The sequence below is a fragment of the Lissotriton helveticus genome, chromosome 2_1, assembly GCF_964261635.1.
Source record: "Lissotriton helveticus chromosome 2_1, aLisHel1.1, whole genome shotgun sequence".
In the NCBI taxonomy this organism is placed as follows: Eukaryota; Metazoa; Chordata; class Amphibia; order Caudata; family Salamandridae; genus Lissotriton; species Lissotriton helveticus.
The window spans coordinates 1,143,377,770-1,143,397,847 of record NC_136059.1 but is presented as its reverse complement, the minus strand read 5'-3'; the positions used below and the strand labels follow the sequence as shown (position 1 = coordinate 1,143,397,847).

The 20,078-nt window shown below is 43.1% G+C and overlaps 1 protein-coding gene across 2 annotated transcripts in view; it reads left to right on the top strand.

Moving 5' to 3' along the window:
* The window catches only part of CCDC171 (coiled-coil domain containing 171), a 2,807,212-nt gene that overhangs the window by 1,674,545 nt on the left and 1,112,589 nt on the right, over window positions 1–20,078 (top strand). The gene's annotated exons all lie outside the window — the stretch shown is intronic.

Here is a 20,078-nt window from a genome sequence, read left to right as displayed (position 1 = left end):
TCCACTAAAGATTTTGCAAAGGTTGGTTCTGTTCACAAGTCTCTTTTTTCTACTTTTGTCTTTCAACACTTTGGCTATTTTATCCAACAGTTTAATTCTCTTCAAAATCAGAATGAATAACTTCTGTTTCAAATTGAAAGCAGTATCCACTATACTTTCAATATGCTGCTTCTCTTTGAATTGCAACACTTTCCAATTATATTTGCAGCATGTTTTCATTAAATTCTGAATCACCCTAGAACGAAAAAGTCTCTAACGAATTCATGAAATTGCTTTTGTCTCCGGGTAACAGATACTATTTCTTTATCATGTTTCCAATTCCTGGTATTTGAAATTGAACTCTGCTTCACCTTACTTGAAAAATTCTTCCTTTTGCTTTTCATTAAATGTTCGTAATATTTTTTTTACAAACTGTCTTGTACTTTGAGTAGAACAAACTGTTTCTGTACTACTCGCATTTTTTTCTAATTGAAGATTTTGCCTTTTGCTCAAATATATATATATATATATTTTCTCTTCTCTTTTTTTTCACTTCTTCTAGGCATTTCCAAATTTTAATCCAAACGAAATAATTTCCTGAAAAACAAAAAATAGATTCAATCATTTTTAACATTTGTTCACTATGTTAAAATAATAAAATACAATTACAAAACTTCCACTAACGACTTCCAGACCCAGTGCTGCAACCTGATGGAGCACGACAGAGGAGCACTAGGATGATAAGTAGTGCCGTAGAACATACAGCAAGTATTTATTTAATTATTTAAATACAACTTTACAATTTATATGTAACTGCACTACCCCGTACTTTTCACCTGTCCGCCGCACCCCACCACCCCACAGCACTCTTTCTGCAACCCACCGCAGACAACTTTATAGATAGTATTTTAAAAATTGTAATCTATGTATTTAGGATTATATTATCAACCAAACAGCACACACAAAAATTACCATTATTAGCCTACAATTTTATCTACAACTTCGCAAACATAACACTGCACCCATGGCTTTAAGTGGGGGGGGGTGTCTGTTGGGGTCTGAGCACCAGCACTTCATTTTTGGAGGCCTCGAAATGGGTCTTTATGGGGCTCTGTTTTCGGGCCTCGCAAACCTAATCCGTTTTTTTTCTTCTTTATTGCACTGCAGTGAGACTGTGAGCATGTACATTGCTCACTACTTAGAAGTGCAGACATCATGTTATGTTATGTTATGTTATGTTATGTTATGTTATTTATATTTTTAAAGCGCACTGATACCCCAGCAAAGGGGCGTCCAGGCGCTCAGACAGGTACTATAACATAACAGGCAGGAATAAAAAAGGGCTATTCAGAAGTGGAGAACAAGAGCGTTTTAATAGTGCGCCTAAAAGTGAACAGATCATTCAGAGCACGGGTGTGCGCTGGAAGCGAGTTCCATAATCCTGCAGCAAGCACCCGGAAAGAGCGTCCACCCATTCTGCTGAGTTTGAATCGAGGGCAGATCGCCAAATGCAAGGCCTCAGATCTAAGAGATCTCCGAGGGATATAAGCAGTCAATAGATTGGCCAGAGCTGGTGGGGAGGAAAGTTTCAAAATATTGAACGCCAGGCAGAGTGCTTTAAACTTAATCCTCTGCCTGACCGGCAGCCAATGTAGAGAAGAGATAGTGCCAGAGACAGAGCAATGCTTGGGGAGACCAACAATGGCCCGTGCCGCAGCATTTTGCACCCTCTGAAGTCTGGCTACCTCAGCCTGGTTAGCCCCCAGCATCAGCGCACTTCCGTAGTCCAGCCGAGATAGTATAGAGGCTTGGACTACAAGCTGCCGAGTTGGAGGATCAAAGTATTTAAGGACCGGCCTTATGCCTCGCAGTATGCCATAGCATGTACCTGCAACCCTCTTTGAGTGCCCAATGAAGGTGAGCGCAGGATCTAACCAGATCCCTAGATTTTTCACCTCTGAGACCGGTATGGGAGTGACACCCAGTTCTGGAGGCCACCATTGATCACCCCAAAGCTCAACATGTTTTCCAAAGACCATCACTTCAGTCTTAGTAGCATTCAATTGTAGGCAGTTGGTACAAAGCCAATTGGCTACCGCTACAAGTCCAGCTCGGAATCTGGGAGCCTCTACCTCAGGGTCTCCACTCAGTGTCACCGCTAGCTGTGTGTCGTCAGCATATGAGGCCATTGTCAGACCCCACTGTTTGACGACTCCGGCCAGCGGTTTCACATACAAGTTGAACAGAGTAGGACTCAACGAGGAGCCCTGAGGGACTCCCAGATCCAAGGGATGGATAATGGACTGGCCAGGTGGTATAGCCACTTTAAAGGTTCGATCAGATAAGAAAGATCGAAACCACTGAAGAGCGTTTCCCGTGACTCCGGCTTCCTCTAGGCGTTGAATCAGAATGCTATGGGACACAGTATCGAAGGCAGCGCTCAGATCTAATAAAAGGAGCGCTGCCGTACGCCCAGAATCAAGCACCAAACGTAGATGCTCGATAATATGGAGTAGGGCGGTCTCTGTACTGTGTCCAGAGCGAAAGCCATTTTGACTGGAGTCCAGAATCTGATGACGGGCCAGATGGTCAGATAGAATGGAGTTAACATGAGCCTCGGTCACCTTAGCGGTCCAGGGCAAGAGAGATATGGGGCGATAGTTCTCAGGCAAGAGTGGATCTGAGTTGGCCTTTTTCAGAACTGGGGTGACTACCGCCTGCTTCCAGAGGGAGGGAACAACTCCGGTTGTCAAAGACAAATTAATAAGGGTCAGTATCGGACCACGGCACAGCGGAGAGAGCAAACTAATGAGGGCTGGCTTCAGCGGGTCCAGGGGAGAACCTGACTTGATCTTAAGGCTAAGTTTGTTAAAACCCTCCAGAGACAATTCTGGTAGGGAAGCCAAAGTCTCATGATCCACGACAATAGGGTCAGCTAACACTAAATCCAGCCGACCTACATCAAAACCCCTGTATATATTCTGCACTTTCTCAAGAAAGAATACTGCCAGTTTCTCGCAGTGTGCGTCAGTGCAGATCTCAGCCGAAGTAGCTCTCTTGTTTGTAAGATCTTTTAAGACCTTAAATATTAGTTTGGAGGGGTTGGTACTAGCTTGGAATTCCCGAGCATAATAATCAGCCCGGGTTCTGCATATGGCTCGATGATAAGCTCTGAGTTGGACAAAATATGCAGTTTTCAAGGCTGGATCATAAGCTCTCCTCCAGTTCCTCTCCGCCCTCCGGCAAGATTTTTTTTGCTCGGCAAGGGACTCGTTATACCATGGGCTAGGTGTTTTAACAAAGCCTTTCGACCAGCGCAAGGGTATGAGGAAGTCTAGAGCAGCCGTAATCCAAGAGGAAAACATCTGATAGCCCTGCTCCACGCTCAAAAAAGGACTCAAAGGGTTCTGCGCTAGTAGTCTATAAAAATCCTCCAACTGAAGCTTGTGCCAGTGCCTTTTAAGAACAAGCCTATCCACCGGTTTAAATGGCTTCTCGTGGATAGGACAGAACACCTCCACAAGCAGATGGTCGGTCCATCCCATCGATATCGGGTCAGACACCTTCATCCTCTCGATCGTAGTAAAAAAAGGATCAAGGATATGTCCTGCGTTGTGAGTGGCAAATGACACACGCTGAATCAATTGAAGAGCCTCCAAATCCGCAAGTAAGGTGTTAATGGCTCCGGATGACCTATTATCAAAGTGAATATTTAAGTCACCTAAGATGTTGAAATTGGCACATCCGGGCACCAAGAGGCTGACAATATCAGCAAGAGCGGCTCTGAAAGCTGTGTCATTACCAGGAGGGCGGTAAATGAGAATGCCACTAAAGGTAAAATGATGGCTAAAAGCTATTTTAAAAAGGGCACTCTCACAGGCAGGTAATTTAAGTGCCTTCCACTCAGCCGGGAAGCAAGATTTTACCGCCATAGCGATACCGCCACCTCTCGTAGTCCGATTCAGAGTAAAGATCGTATATACTGAAGGGAAAGAGAGGTTCAAGATGGCGGCATCAGAATCCTGAAGCCACGTCTCAGTCAGGAAAATTAAGTCGGGGTCTTCTTTTTCAATAAGGTCATATAGATACTGGTGATGTTTAACCAGCGACCTGACGTTCAAACTCCAGATCCGGAGCCCACACTCTGGAATACGCTTGCGTATAACGGAGTGGCAGCTTCCAAAGATCGGATAGAAGTTGGTCTAACTACTGACCAACCATTGCAAGCACAGGTGTAGGGACCGCATAGAGGGTACATCCGATCTCTATGACAAACCTTAGCCCCGTCCCTAATGGCAGACAGCTCAGCCCGATTGTTCTGGAGCCTTAATGGAGCCTGCATGATGGTATAGCAGCTAGTGCCCAGAGCCCTACCACGTCTCGCGCTTCCTCGTCGCTGACGGGCGCAGACGGGCAGGACTCTGGCACGACTCCGGCTAAGCGATGGCGACCCACATGCGCGTCCCGCTGCGCGGTAGAGGAGAGCATTAAATAGGCACTCCCGGCCCAGCGCGAGCGTGATGACGCTCTAAAATGGCCGCCGTCCAAGTTGAAAGGAGCCCAATCCAAGATGGCACCTATACAGGGCAACCCCCGGGACCCGGACTCGCCAAAACGGCGATGAAGATTCCGTTAAGTGCGGTAAGAGGGAGGGAGGGGTGTGAAGCCCAGCCTAATGCCGCTAAAACCAAGGAAAAACGATCAAAAAATAAGTGAGGCAAATGTCCACACAGGACGAGTTAAAATATAAAAGCGCCAGCAGCAGCGCAAGCGCAGTCAAGGTAGTGCCTGTCAAGGCGGATATGCTGGTGAAATTGCCTTAAATAGGCACTCCCGGCCCAGCGCGAGCGCGATGACGCTCTAAAATGGCCGCCGTCCAAGTTGAAAGGAGCCCAATCCAAGATGGCACCTATACAGGGCAACCCCTGGGACCCGGACTCGCCAAAACGGCGATGAAGATTCCGTTAAGTGCGGTAAGAGGGAGGGAGGGGTGTGAAGCCCAGCCTAATGCCGCTAAAACCAAGGAAAAACGATCAAAAAATAAGTGAGGCAAATGTCCACACAGGACGAGTTAAAATATAAAAGCGCCAGCAGCAGCGCAAGCGCAGTCAAGGTAGTGCCTGTCCAGGTGACTCGCATTGTAAGAGAAGGGAAATCTTTTAAAGAGAGACATTTTCTCTCAGGATTTCCCTTCTCTTTTTGCAACGAAGGAGCAACATCATTGTGGGGTGATTAGCAGACAGACCACCAGGCGCGCAATGCCCATTGTCCCGGACTCTCTGAGACAGCTTCCCGGGCGCACACACAGAGCCGCACCCGAGTACTTCACAGGTCTTCAAAAAAAAATATTGTAAATGAGACTCTGTTCTTTTTCACCCCTTTTTACAGCCCCTACATCCCCACTTTGCCTATTGCTGAAAGAATTAGGCTCCCCCGAAATTTTGCTCTGGTTGCGCCTCTGGAAACGACCACAAGCAGGCAGCTCCAGCATGACCCTGCTCTGACCTTACACACTGTCTTGTTTTAGTGCTACAAAAACACACACTTTGCCTGGCTCACTTAGTTCTCACACCCCCTCTTTAATATGAACATAAAAGCTTTCCAATTACTTTTATATTCCTATACTGTGCTTCCATGGAAATATAGAACTGCAGGTTCTCACCACCCCAAATTAGCTCTCTAGTATACTTTCTCAAATGTAAGAAGTACAGGTATTCAGTATATGTCAGTCACGGCCACTTTAAAACAGTGTACCTATATACAACTCGACAAAACGTTATGTTTCTAAATTAACGCCTTACACTGAAAAGCTCCTTTACATTTCTTTCGCTAGATGTACCTTTGTTTAAAACACCACCGGAGAAGGGTGGTGAAGTATGCTGTACAAAGAGCTACTCAAAGCTTTGTTCTTCTTTGTAAGAAACATCTGCCCGTCAATCCTTATCACCAGTCTTTTAGACTCCTTAACAGGCTGGGTGGATCAGTATAATACGTCGTATTTAGGATCAGGGGCGGAGGATACACGTAAATAAGAATGTATAGTTGAATAAAGGACGAGTGGATGCATGGCCAGATGGATCAATGGATAGGTAGATGGATGGATGTATCAATATATGGATCGATAGAATGATGAATGAAAGCAGGGACCAGTGCTTACGATAGACGGGTGGGCTGATAGATGCTTAGGATTGGTTCTGGGATGGATATATCTATGGATATATAGGCGTATGACTGCATGAATGGCACAGTGCTTACTATAGGCAAGTGGGCTAATAGATGTTTAAGATAAGTGCAGGAACAGATGTATCTATGTATATAAGTAGGAATGTATGCATCAATTAAAAGATGTTTGGATGGCGCAGTGCTTAGGGTGGATGGATGCTAGCTTTATTGGGCCTGGTCTGAGGACCGGCACTTATTTTCAGGGAGCCTCCAAACGGGTCTCTATCGGGCTCTATTTTCGGCCCTCGCAAAGATAGTCATTTTTTAAATTTTATTGCACTGCAGTGAGAGCATGCATATCCATGTATGATTGCTTATTTTGCTCACTACTGGGAACTGGAGACATTATGCTAGGTGACCCACGTTGTAGAAGGAAGGAAAATCCTTTAAAGAATGTTTTTTCCGAAAGTAGAATAATTGGAGGGGATTTTCTAAAGCACACAATGCTACTTATCTTGATTTAGACCACACCCCTACTTGCATAACGCACACACCTCTAAGAGGTTTGCCCTCATTTTTAGAGCATCCCCAGTTTTTTTTTCGCACTTAAAACCCTGACTACACCACAGTAACAAAGAAACAGTCTATCCTTCCATTTAAATCTACAATGGCTCCAAGTTTCATAATTTGCCATCAACGCTGGCAGCCTTCTACCACAGTGCAATAGTATCTATCAACACGAAGATTTCTTATCCACAGAAATGTTGTGTAATTTGTGTAGCTGTCTCCTGGAACACTCATCACCAAAAGGTATTAAAACATGGAATTTGCCAGAAAAACATATACCATACCATTAACCCCTTCCATGCTCATGACGAGCTCAGCTCGTCATGGCATATACCTCTCAGGTGCTCATGACGAGCTGAGCTCGTCATGACCACACCCGTTTTCGTTGCTGTCCAGCACAACAGGGGAAAGTAGTAAGCAGCGATGTGGTTAAGCGAGTCAGCGCCAGGATGCTCTTTTCGGAGTGGCATATACGCGCTTTACAAATAACAATTTTCATTTAATTTCTCATTTCATTTCATTTAAAAATTGGGCACACTGCGACTACACCACCCTCTTCCCCATCCTTCCTTAACCTTACAAAATCAAAGAAAGAGCCACACCAAACCTAGTAGAGACACTATAGCAATACAGGAACTTAATTTTAACAACTGTCTGCCGGAACGCTCATGAGCAAAGCATATTCAAACATGCAAATTTGCGGGTAAAACAGATCCCATGCCATAGGGCGCTTTATAAGTGCTCCCAGTGGTACTACATCACCTTTAGTAGCTCGACATCTGCACATTACTAAATTCTGTGTTTTAATGACCAACATACCCACCTCCCCCACACCCACCCCGCCCTTGCTTAACCTTACAAAATCAAACAAAAACCCCCACCATTTCCAGTAGCCCCACTATACCCAAACACAGTGTTAATTTTAACAAGTGTCTGCCGGAACACTTATCAGCAAAAAGTATTCAAACATGCAAATTGGCGGGTAAAACATAAACCATCCCATAGCACGGTTTATAAATGGGCCCAGTGGCACAACATTACCTTCACTAGCTACTCATGTTCACGTTACAAATGTCCATGTTATAATCAGCAACATACCCACCTCCCCAACCCCCACCCATGTCCTTGCTTAACCGTATGAAATCAAAGAACGAACACCACCACTCCTGTTATCGCCACTATAGCCATACATAGACTTAATGTCAACAGGTGTCTGCTGGAACTCTCATCAGCAAAAGCTAATAAAACCTGCAATTTTGCAACTCAAACATACACCATACCATAAGACAGTTTATAAATAGCCACAGTACCATTACACCACCTCCACACCTGCCCTTGCTTAACTTTACACAATAAAAGAAAGAGCTCCAGCAAGCGTAGAAGCGCCACTATACCCATACAGAGGCTTAATTTATACAGATGTCTCCCAAAACGCTCATCAGTAAAACATATTAAAACATGCAAATTTGCGGCTAAAACATATCCCATGCCATAGGGTGCTTTATAAGTGCTCCCAGGGGTACTACATTACCTTTAGTAGCTCCACATCTGCACATTACTAAATTCTGTGTTTTAATCACTAACATACCCACCTCCACCTCCACCACACCCACCCCCGCCCTTGGTTAGCCGTACAAAATCAAACAGAACCCCCCACCATTACCAGTAGCGCCACTGTACCCATATACTATTATTATTTACAACAAGGGGTGGTGATGGACAGAGTCTCTGAATTAAGCAGAGTACTCTCACCCAGTCAAGAGATCAGGGCTAAATCCAACACCGTTTTTTAGCTCATTGCACCATCCCAGTTTCAGAACCTGGCTGTATGCAAATTAGTCTGTCCCTGGCCCAGTGCATCATGGGAACAGGGCAGACCAGACTACAAAAGCCAATTCTTACACTGGGAAGGAAACAAGCTTCCGGGGACCGGTTTCTGGCATTTCAGCCGTCTTCGGCCCGGCTTGCTTGAATCCTGATGGTGCAATGAGCAAGGGACTCACATCTGAGTATACCCTTCCACGCTTAGGGTGGACAAAATTATTTACAACAAGGGGTGGTGATGGACAGAGTCTCTGAATTAAGCAGAGTACTCTCACCCAGTCAAGAGATCAGGGCTAAATCCAACACCGTTTTTTAGCTCATTGCACCATCCCAGTTTCAGAACCTGGCTGTATGCAAATTAGTCTGTCCCTGGCCCAGTGCATCATGGGAACAGGGCAGACCAGACTACAAAAGCCAATTCTTACACTGGGAAGGAAACAAGCTTCCGGGGACCGGTTTCTGGCATTTCAGCCGTCTTCGGCCCGGCTTGCTTGAATCCTGATGGTGAAGAATTGGCTTGGTAGTTTGGTCTGCCCTGTTCCCATGATGCACTGGGCCAGGGACAGACTAATTTGCATATAGCCAGGTTCTGAGCTGGGATGGGGCAGTGAGCTAAATAACGGTGATGGATCAAGCCCTGATCTTTGGACTGGGTAAGAGTGGTCTGCTTAATTCAGACACTCTGTTCATCACCACCCCCTTTTCTGAATCATTTTGTCCACCATAAGCGTGGAAGGGTATACTCAGACATGAGTCCCTTGCTCACTGCTCCATCAGGATTCAAGCAAGCCGGGCCGACGACGCCTGAAATGGCAGAAACCGGTCCCCGGAAGCTTGTCTCCTTTCTGGTGAAGAATTGGCTTGGTAGTTTGGTCTGCCCTGTTCCCATGATGCACTGGGCCAGGGACAGACTAATTTGCATATAGCCAGGTTCTGAGCTGGAATGGGGCAGTGAGCTAAATAACGGTGATGGATCAAGCCCTGATCTTTGGACTGGGTAAGAGTGGTCTGCTTAATTCAGACACTCTGTTCATCACCACCCCCTTTTCTGAATCATTTTGTCCACCATAAGCGTGGAAGGGTATACTCAGACATGAGTCCCTTGCTCACTGCTCCATCAGGATTCAAGCAAGCCGGGCCGACGACGCCTGAAATGGCAGAAACCGGTCCCCGGAAGCTTGTCTCCTTTCTGGTGAAGAATTGGCTTGGTAGTTTGGTCTGCCCTGTTCCCATGATGCACTGGGCCAGGGACAGACTAATTTGCATATAGCCAGGTTCTGAGCTGGGATGGGGCAGTGAGCTAAATAACGGTGATGGATCAAGCCCTGATCTTTGGACTGGGTAAGAGTGGTCTGCTTAATTCAGACACTCTGTTCATCACCACCCCCTTTTCTGAATCATTTTGTCCACCATAAGCGTGGAAGCGTATACTCAGACATGAGTCCCTTGCTCACTGCTCCATCAGGATTCAAGCAAGCCGGGCCGACGACGCCTGAAATGGCAGAAACCGGTCCCCGGAAGCTTGTCTCCTTTCTGGTGAAGAATTGGCTTGGTAGTTTGGTCTGCCCTGTTCCCATGATGCACTGGGCCAGGGACAGACTAATTTGCATATAGCCAGGTTCTGAGCTGGGATGGGGCAGTGAAGTAAATAACGGTGATGGATCAAGCCCTGATCTTTGGACTGGGTAAGAGTGGTCTGCTTAATTCAGACACTCTGTTCATCACCACCCCCTTTTCTGAATCACTGTACCCATATACAACATTAATGTTAACAAGTGTCTGCCGGATGAGTTATCAGCAAAAAGTGTTCAAACATCCAAATTGGCAGGTAAAACATAAACCATCCCATAGCACGGTTTATAAATGGGCCCAGTGGAAGTACACCACCTTTACAAACTAGACATTTATATGTTACTAAAGCCCTTTAAACACTCTGTAGAGTGTATAGCAGGGGACGGGGAGGGTAAACAAAGTTCTAATTCCCAAACGTTTGATATACTGTCCCTTTACTGTATCTATATTAAAGACATTAAATGGAATGGAGAAATTGACGATTGTCTCAAAAGGAATAGTTAAGCTGAGCACTGATAAAACCTGGACCACTTCAACACCTACATATATCCAGCACAGGTACACAGCCTAACAAATACTATCACTAAAAATCGCATGTAGATCTCTATTGTCAACAAAGTCAAACAGAAAATATACTGCACATTTGAATTTCTTTTTTATCTCTCACACATGTATAAAACATCTCTTCTAAAGAAGCACTCCCCAACCACATCTATTCCATAAGAACCGACAATCATTAATACGTTTACTACCATTTATTTAAGATATCTACCTTTTTATTATTCACTAGTAAGAAACTACTAAAACTATTAACTATACCCAAATGCAAACCAGAAACCATGTTCATATTATATCTCAACCTATGATCAAATGATTCAAACCATGCATACATATAAAAGGAATCTCCTCTCCATGTAATCTACAAACACTGTAGATGACCTCACAGTACAACAACCTACCTCGACTTACATTTAAATCTACCTCTCAGTGTTAAAAATGAGACAACAACCTGCCACATAACATTTCTGGGTTTCGTTTTATCACTTTTAACTTAATAACACATACATCTCCTACCACCACCCCCTCACCCCACTATTTTCACAAAAAGTATAATTTGCAAACGTGCAACATTTTGTTTATCTCGCCCGAATACATGACCTCATTTTCAAAACCATACAGGCCTATAAAGATGACAAACTACACTTCTTCTTTGTGAAAAATTCCTAAACATATATAAAAAGCACTTATTTACCAACAGTCAAATTGTATGCATATTCTATAACCAATATCAAACACCTCACTTTACTAACAGTAGATTGCTTTGAAATAAAAAATACTTTCAAACTTAAAAACATCACCTCAAATACTTAATGACTACTACAGAACACATAACACACCTTGTACATTTCTGACTCACCTTTGTAGTTAGTATGCAGATTTCAAATGTCACACATGCATACAATTCTTTCTTTGTCACATAGTACATGTAAAGCACTGATTTCATCAAGAATGGAACCAGGAATGGCACAATTTCTCTGTTGCTCCACACATAAATACATGTAAGGAACAAATCAGAATACTTCATTCCTTCAACGACATTCCAAAACTTATCTCTATTGGTTAATTTTGAATTTTCCATACGAAAAGCTACTTAATATTCTGCGCCACATACAGGTCACAAGTTTAACCTATTTTATCACTACACTTTCTGGAACATTCTACGACACCTGCTGGTTAAAAGTTCATCCATTTTTTTTAACCTAACGATATACTTTTGCAACATTCTATCGAACGTTTAACGACACGTGCAGGTTAAAAGTTCACAATAGGGGTCAGTAGTTCATCAGCTTTATCCCCAACTCCAGCAGCACCTCAGCTTACGCCCCCGCGCCATCAGACCCGTGGAAGTCAGTGCTTTCTACTTTACAAATACCAAATTCATTTGATACGCACACATTTACCTTCGCACTCCCTATATAACACCTCTTAACCTCCATACACAACTTACAATGTTCGAAACAAAAGTTCCTCCAAGTAGGTATAACTACATGCTGACAGTACTTGGACAGATGTGGCACAACGTCCAGAACACATGACTTCACAACATATGACACACAGTTTGGACTCCCCGAGTCCGGCAGCACCTCACCTTAGCAGCATGAGACTCTAGACAGTACCTCACATATTTTCCGTACCCCAGGACTTTCAGACCAGTATTGGTCAGTAGTTCATCCTAGTAGGTATAAACACATGCTGACACTACTTCCACAGCTGTAGTGCAGCGGCCACGGCACATGACTTCACAGCATAAGACACACAACTTGGGCTCGCGCTTTAATCCCCGAGTCCCGCACCACCTCACCTTACCAGCATCAGACTCTACGCAATACCTCACAAAATTTCCATAGCCCAGCACTTTCACACTGGTAGGGGTGAATACTTTGCTTCGCACCCTCTCTATAGCACACCCTAAACACCCCACAGAGGTTACAGTGCTCCCACCCTCTTCTTTCCTACTTTTTTCACCCTGTTTTTCCCCTTACTTGCTTCAATGAAATCACAAAATGGTGACCAACACTGCCTAGTTGCAACTACTCGCAGCGCTCGCAGCCTATAAGCAGCAAGCTCGTGCTCGTAACACCTCAGCCAATCAGATGGCAGAATTCCCAAATATCGATATCTGTAAGTTTCAATATTTCCCAAAAACTACTGAATGGATTTAAACCAAATAAACAAAAGTGTGCTTTCTAGACCAAGACCATTCTCCCTGCCAAATGTGGGGTAATTGGTTCACCCGTTCGACCTGTAGCCTTGTCTAAAGTTTCCTATGGAAATGAACATGGAGCAAACACGTTTTGCGACCCCCTTCTTTCTCTGCACTCTTGACGAATCAACCCCAAACTTTCAACATCGGAGCTAATATCAACAAAGAATTAGTTATAAAAATTTCATGAAGATTCATCAAACGACGCCAAAGTTATAAGCAAAACAAAAAATGTTCTTCCTATGGCAACTCGGTCCTAACTATAACTACCTACTGGCGTCCACCAGTAGGTAATATTTATATATAGTGTATAAGTTTGTGATACCTTTGTGTAGTAAACAATGATAAAGAATCGCTTTAATAGTCCGATTTATTGTTGGCATGTGATTGCAGAAGTAAGAAAAAAAGTATCTAGGGACTAAGTACCCATATGTATTTTTCTGGCAGGTATAAATTGTGCAAGTGAGAGGGTTGTGCATGCAATAAGTGGCAGGACGGTGCCGATTGAGCAACTTGGAGACCAATCAATCATCATGCCTGAAGTATTCTGTTATGAAACAACATCATGCCATCATGGCAACTATCGTATTTGATGTTCCGAGTGAGACTGTGTAATCCTTTGCCGCTGCCTATGATTTTTGAACTACCAATAGGAAAGACATTGGTTCATTTTTAAATGGCATTAATTTTGCGTGCAATGAGTTGGTTTTAATTGGAGAACATTGAGGAAGGTATTGTTGCTGAAACATGTTTGTTCAGAGTAAAATAACAACAGACTTACCTCGTGAGTGCACCGTATCTTTTGGAGCTGCTGATATCTTGTGAGTCGTACCCACATATCACGGGAAAACCCACTGAGAGTTCAACACCCACTTGGTGGGTATTGGAGCAGAAGGTGTTTAAAAAACGGGTGCGTGAACCGCCACTGAGAAAGGATGTCTGCGCCTTGGCTGAATTATTAAATTCAAGGGTATTCAGATTAAAATAACAACGGACTTACCTCGTGAGTGCACCGTATCTTTTGGAGCTGATATATATATATATATATATATTCCCTGAAAAAACCATAGGTTTCAGGGACGTATAGTTAGCGCGACATTTCAATACATCTTGGCATATATATAAAACATACTTAAACTTTACAGAAACACACAGTCACTGGATGATGTCATCAGTGATGTCATTTGAGATGTCATCAGTGATGTCACTGACCATGCCATGAATGAAGTAACATGTGACGTCATGAGCAGTACATTGCGGGTGGCGCGAGTTATAGTTAGTTAACTAACTATAATGGTGGAATTTCTATGGTTTTGTACGAGTGAAATGTCAAGCTAACTATAAAGTCCCTGAAACTGATGGTTTTTTCAGTGAATTTCAAAGGTTTTTTAAATGCTAATTTACAACTATAATGTTTGTAAAACCTATGGTTTTGTTAGTAAATTTCGAAGGTTTTATAAATGCTAATTTCTAAATACAATGTCCCTGAAACCTATATTGTTTTTAAGTACATTTAAAAAGACGTGCATACTTTTTGTAGTGAAAAACTAACTGCAAAATTAGTCCATTATAAGTTATAATTTAACAATGTTTAAAACTTAATTAGCAGTAATTAACATACAAGTGTGGAAAAAGTGTGACGCAGTAGCTATGATACCTGACTTCGAACAACAGCGTTTACAGTTCGATTCCCCGCTCCAGTGGCACGTTAACCCACCACTATGTCACTGTGGCCAACACCTTGCTTAAATTTCCCGACTCCCCCCGAGCGCCGGCACACCTTTCCGGGGTACCTGTACGCTTTACAAATGCTGGTATTTTTTTTATTTAAAACCATAGTGATGAGAAATATTAGCATGTCTTTTTTTTTCTATTTCGAACGATATTTTTTTTATGTCTTCTATTTAGAATTACGGCAATTAATAGATGTTTTTGGTCATGAGAATGGAAATGACACGGTTTTCCGGGTAACAGTTTTGAAGCTCTCCAACGTATGTACTTATTAAGGACCATATATGTGTTAGGATCGAAATCAAAACCTTTACCGCTTCACATTTTGTAACTTTTCCCAACACATGCACAAGTTAACACTTAAAACGTGAGCACGTGTAAACTGTAAAACGTGACATCTAAATAAGCGGAGCCACATCTTCCTTCCATGGACTACTTAATAACCAAAAAGTATATAAACCACACCTGTTGTTCGATTAGTTTCGTTTTTGCGAGTTAATTACCCATGTCCATTCTGTGATGCAGGTTCCCTTTTGTAGCGTCTGATTCTTGTTTTGCGGCAACAAAACATATTCTAGAGTTGTAAGTTGTTTGATTATGGCATAGTAGATATTTATTATACGTAGCTATTTGTGAATATTTAAACGTGTATTTAGAAAAAAGTGTTATTGGTTGTTTTTGCCTTTTTTCTGTAACGTCAGCAGTTAGTTTTCAGAAACAGCCAGAGTACAACAAACATTGCTCCTTTTCTAGCTCCTTTGAGCTCATGTACTGTGACTTCGTATACTATAATATTGACACTGTACTAGACTTCAGAGGTGTTAGTGACCCATCGGCGCGAAGACAAAAGATTTATACTTAACGTCACCAGCTTCTGGTTGTTACTGTATTTAGCCCTTGAGATCATATACTGTCAAAATGTATATTATAATATTAACAGTGATGGTGATCTCAGAGGAGTTCATGACCCGTCGGCGCGAAGACGAAAGATTTCGAAGTTCCGGAGAAAAAAAGCATTGAACATATTCACTGCAGGAAAATATCTTGTTAATGATCTTGTTTGTGTTTATCCCTTTATTTTCTTTTTCCTTTTTTGTGTGACATCAGTGATACTCTCTATATTGTAGTAGAGTGTCATATTTTTACACAAGAGGAATTGGAGATTTGTCGCCGCCAGTAGTAAACCACCTGAAATACAGTATTGTATATATTACAACTTTCCTATATATTGTTTAAGGAGTGTGTGGTCTGTTAGCAGTGCAGTGAGCGACCTCTTAGCACTACGACAAAAATTGCCGACTTCTAAAGAATAGAGATTGTAAAAATGTTATTTTTTCTGTTGTGCTCCTCATTCTTCTTCTCTTGTGGAATACTATAAACTCACCCTGTACATTTTAATACTGTGAACTTGTAGTACTTCAGAGGGGTTGGAGATCTATCTCTGCGACTTATTAACATTTACTACAGTTATTTTCGTTGATAACTTACTACCTCAAAGTTTGTAACACTCCTAATATTTTATAAAATAGTAGGCCCTTAAAAAAAATTGTATACATAGTGCTTTATTTAATGTTTTGATGAAGCATACATTTCTGGTAATATGACGTCATTTGTGTTTAACTGTTTATTACTTGTTATTGTTGTTGTGACCTGAGATGATGTAGTGCGGGAGTGTTTCTTATAGCACTTCTTTTCTACTTTATCTAAAAGTAACTGATGCCCTCTTATATTAACAAGAATATAGGGCAACACTTTTACAAACTATAGGCGACAATAAAAAGGAGGGTGTGGCCACACTTAAGAGATATTTTATGAATTGCGTTTTTATTTGTCACCCCTCTGATATATACAGCTACACTTTCCTAAGAAAGTATATATGTGATTGCTTAATAACAACTGTTTCAAACCTAGACTTAATTTTTTGCAGCTCAGCCACACCTACTATTTTGCTGCAAGGAAATAGCACTACCCACGACAGAAGTAAGCACCGCACTATAACAATACATTATAGCTAAACATTGCTCCCGAGAAGTAGCTTACTCAGAACATTATTTAAATGAAGACCGCAACAGCGTGCTTTCTTTTTCAACCCCCTCCTCCATATTATATTTGCTCCAAAGATGTAGCACTCCCCGTCAGAAAATTAAACACCACATTATACGTAAATACTGCTTATGTGAAGTGTCCCACCCGCTGACTTAATAAAAAGAAGACCGCAACACACTGTTATTTTCCCAACGTGATTTGTAGGCCCGACTCAAATTATATAAATGGCCCTTAAATTATATAGAAAAACAATGTTTACCTTCCCAGTCCCTGTCCACCACCTTGTGACCACTGTACAAAGTTAATAGTGTTCCTACCCTCTCCTCTACTACTTGTTTTCCCGTACTCCTTTGAAGTGCTTCACAAAATGGCTGACAACAGTGAACCGTTCCCACCCAATAAGTAGCAAACTTGTACTCGGAACACTAGGCAATAAAATTTCCATGGTGCTCCGCTGAGGGGAAGGGAATGGCTGGCAACACTTCTACTTTCAATGGTTCACAGCCAATGAACATTAAGCTCTGGAAGGTCTTCCTTGGAACATGTGAGCAAATCAGATATATTTGCTATTCCGCCGAGCGGAAGGGAATGGCTGGAAACACTTCTACTTTCAATGTTTCGCAGCCAATGAACATTAAGCTCGTTGTTGGAACACCTCAGTCACAAAATGGCTGCCAACACTTCCTAGTTTCAGCCGTTCGCAGCCGATGAGCCGCACACTAGTGCTCGTAACCTCTCAGCCAATCAGAAGTCAGAATTCTCAAATATCAATAGCTGTCAAATTCGATAGTTCTTAAAAAATACTGAACGGATTTACCCCATTTAAACAAAAGCATGCTTTCTGGATCAAGACCTTTGTCCCTGCCAAACTTGGCATAATTCAGTTCAGCAGTTTGACCTGTAGCCTTGTCTAAAGATTCCTATGGAAATTGCATGAAGAAAACATGTTTTGGGACCCCCCTTTTTTCTCAGCCCCCCTTGACCAACCACCCCCCAAACTTTCAAGACAGCAGCTGATTAAAAAAGAGAAACTTTTGGGAAAATTTTGTAAAGATTCTGCAAACTACGCCAAAGTTATAAGCACGTGAAAAAATGCTTTTCCTATGGAAACGTGGTCCTAACTATAACTACCTACTGGTAGGTATAGTATCTTCGCAAAATTCTCCCAAAAAAGGTTTATCCAGGTCAGCTCCTATCCTGAAAGTTTGGGGGTGAGTCGTCAAGCGAGGGCTGAGAAAAAAGGGGGTCCCAAAAAGTGTTTTCTCCATGTTAATTTCTATAGGAAACTTTAGCCAAGGCTACAGCCGGAACTGCTGTACGGAATTACATCAAATTTGGCAAAAAGGTAGACCTTGGTTCAAAAAGCGACCTTTTTTTTAAATGATGTAAATCCGTTCAGTAGCTGCTGAGAATTTCGAAAAAAAAGTAAAAAAATCATTTTCCTGTAGGAAACTTCAGCCAAAGCTACAGCCCAAACTGATGAACAGAATTACACCAAAATTGGCAAGAAAGTAGTTCTTGGTTCAGAAAGTGACCTTTTGTAAAATGGTGCAAATCTGTTCAGTAGTTGCTGAGAAAAAAAAAAAAAAATATTGATATCTAGGGGCGCGGTGGGTTCATAAACCCTCCCGACCACGCCCTTCATTCTAATTGGCTGCCAACACTCCAAACCAGGAAGTGTTGGCAGCCATCTTTTGACTCGGTAGAACAGTAAAAGAAAGTGAGAAATGAAGAAAAGGGGGGCAGGGTAGAAACACCCTGACCCCCTAGGCCTGCTCAGGGGGTCCCACAAGGACCCCCCATTTTTTTTTCTAAAACATGTCCGAATGCCCGCTGGGTGCGTGAATCCGGACAATTTTTTTTTTAAATAAACCGAGGTGGGCCAGGTCCCAGGGGCAATCGTATAATTATACTGCCACCTCATCGGGACCACCACCACCCTGGGGCTTTCAAAATAGAGGGAGGGGGCCACGCGCCCCCCTCCTGGAGCGCTTGTTGGCCCTGGGGACCGTCACCACCCAGGGCCGGGTCCTGCAATATGCCAGGGTGTCCACCCCCGGGACATTGCCGATTGCTATAACAGGGCGGGAGCATGGCTTCCATCCTGTGAAAGCACACCCTAGTTTACTTTGTTGAAGCGAGAGGAGGAAAACCTCAGAGAGGACAGGCCCCGGGGATGGGGTCTCTGGGGCCAAAAGTGGCCTGGATGGGGGGCCACGCGGCCCCCCTCCCCCTTGAAAAAATATATGTAGATGTGGGCATGCCGCGGGGATGGGGTCCCCGAGGTGAATGTAAATTAATGAAAGTGAACTGTTTTTATTTTTCAAAAAAGTGTGAACACAAAGGGTGCGCGGCTCTCAACGCGACCCCCTGATGGGAATACAAAGGATTTGCGGCTCTCAGCGCAGCCCACCTAGTGTGAACGTGCTGGATGCGTGGCTCTCAGCGCAGCACTCGAGTACTTCTCAGGTCTTTAAAACACCGAGGGGCATATTCTCAAGGACACATTGCCGAGTTAACGGCACTTTATCACAGTCAAAATGGTGATAAATTTAACGCATCATTTGCAAGCTGGTGCAATAAGCCCATATCACCAGTTTACCAGTGATAGCAGCCTCAAAAAGCATTGTTACGGATGACTTCAGCAAATATCGCTAATTAGATGCAGAGTAGGCATTCCCGTGCAAAAAGCAGCGAACACACCACTTCTCAACTTTCTCAACCACCAGCAAGATCGGGGAAGAGAATACAAAACAGGTGATTAGGTGCGTTAGCACCAGGAAGTTTACACCTGCTCTGACCTGGTGTAAAGTCAGAGTACAACCTGCAACATGAAAGGGAGCCCAGCCCACAGCCACACCTGAACGACAACAGATGTAATGGAGCCAACGATCATGCAGCTCGGACACCCAACAGTGCCCCTACACCTCCCACCACTAGCCCCTTGTCCACCATCCCCCCGACAAACACATGTGACAGCAACCTTCCGAAATCTGGAACGTAACAAATTGGCTGATGTTTCACAATTATTATACAAAAGATGCATGTGAGGTTGGACAAATGGATTTACATATAAAACATTTTATTTAAATAAAACAACAAAATAAAAGTAAGTACAGCCATGGCGTGTCATCCCTCGACAATCAGTGAATCACAGCCTGCAAGACAAAAAGTAAGATAAGATTGTGAGTCATGCACTCATCAAAGGAGAAAGAGAGAGAGAAAGAGTGAGAGAGAGGAAGAGAGAGAGAAAGAAAGAAAGAAAGAGTGAGAGAGAGGAAGACAGAGAAAGAGAGAAAGAGGGAGAGAAAGAGGAAGAGAGAGAAAGAAGGAGCGAGAGAGAGAGGAAGAAAGAGAAAAAGAATGAGAGAGAGGGGAAGAGAGAGAGAAAGAGTGTAAGAGAGAAAAAGGAAGAGATGGAGAGGAAGAGTGA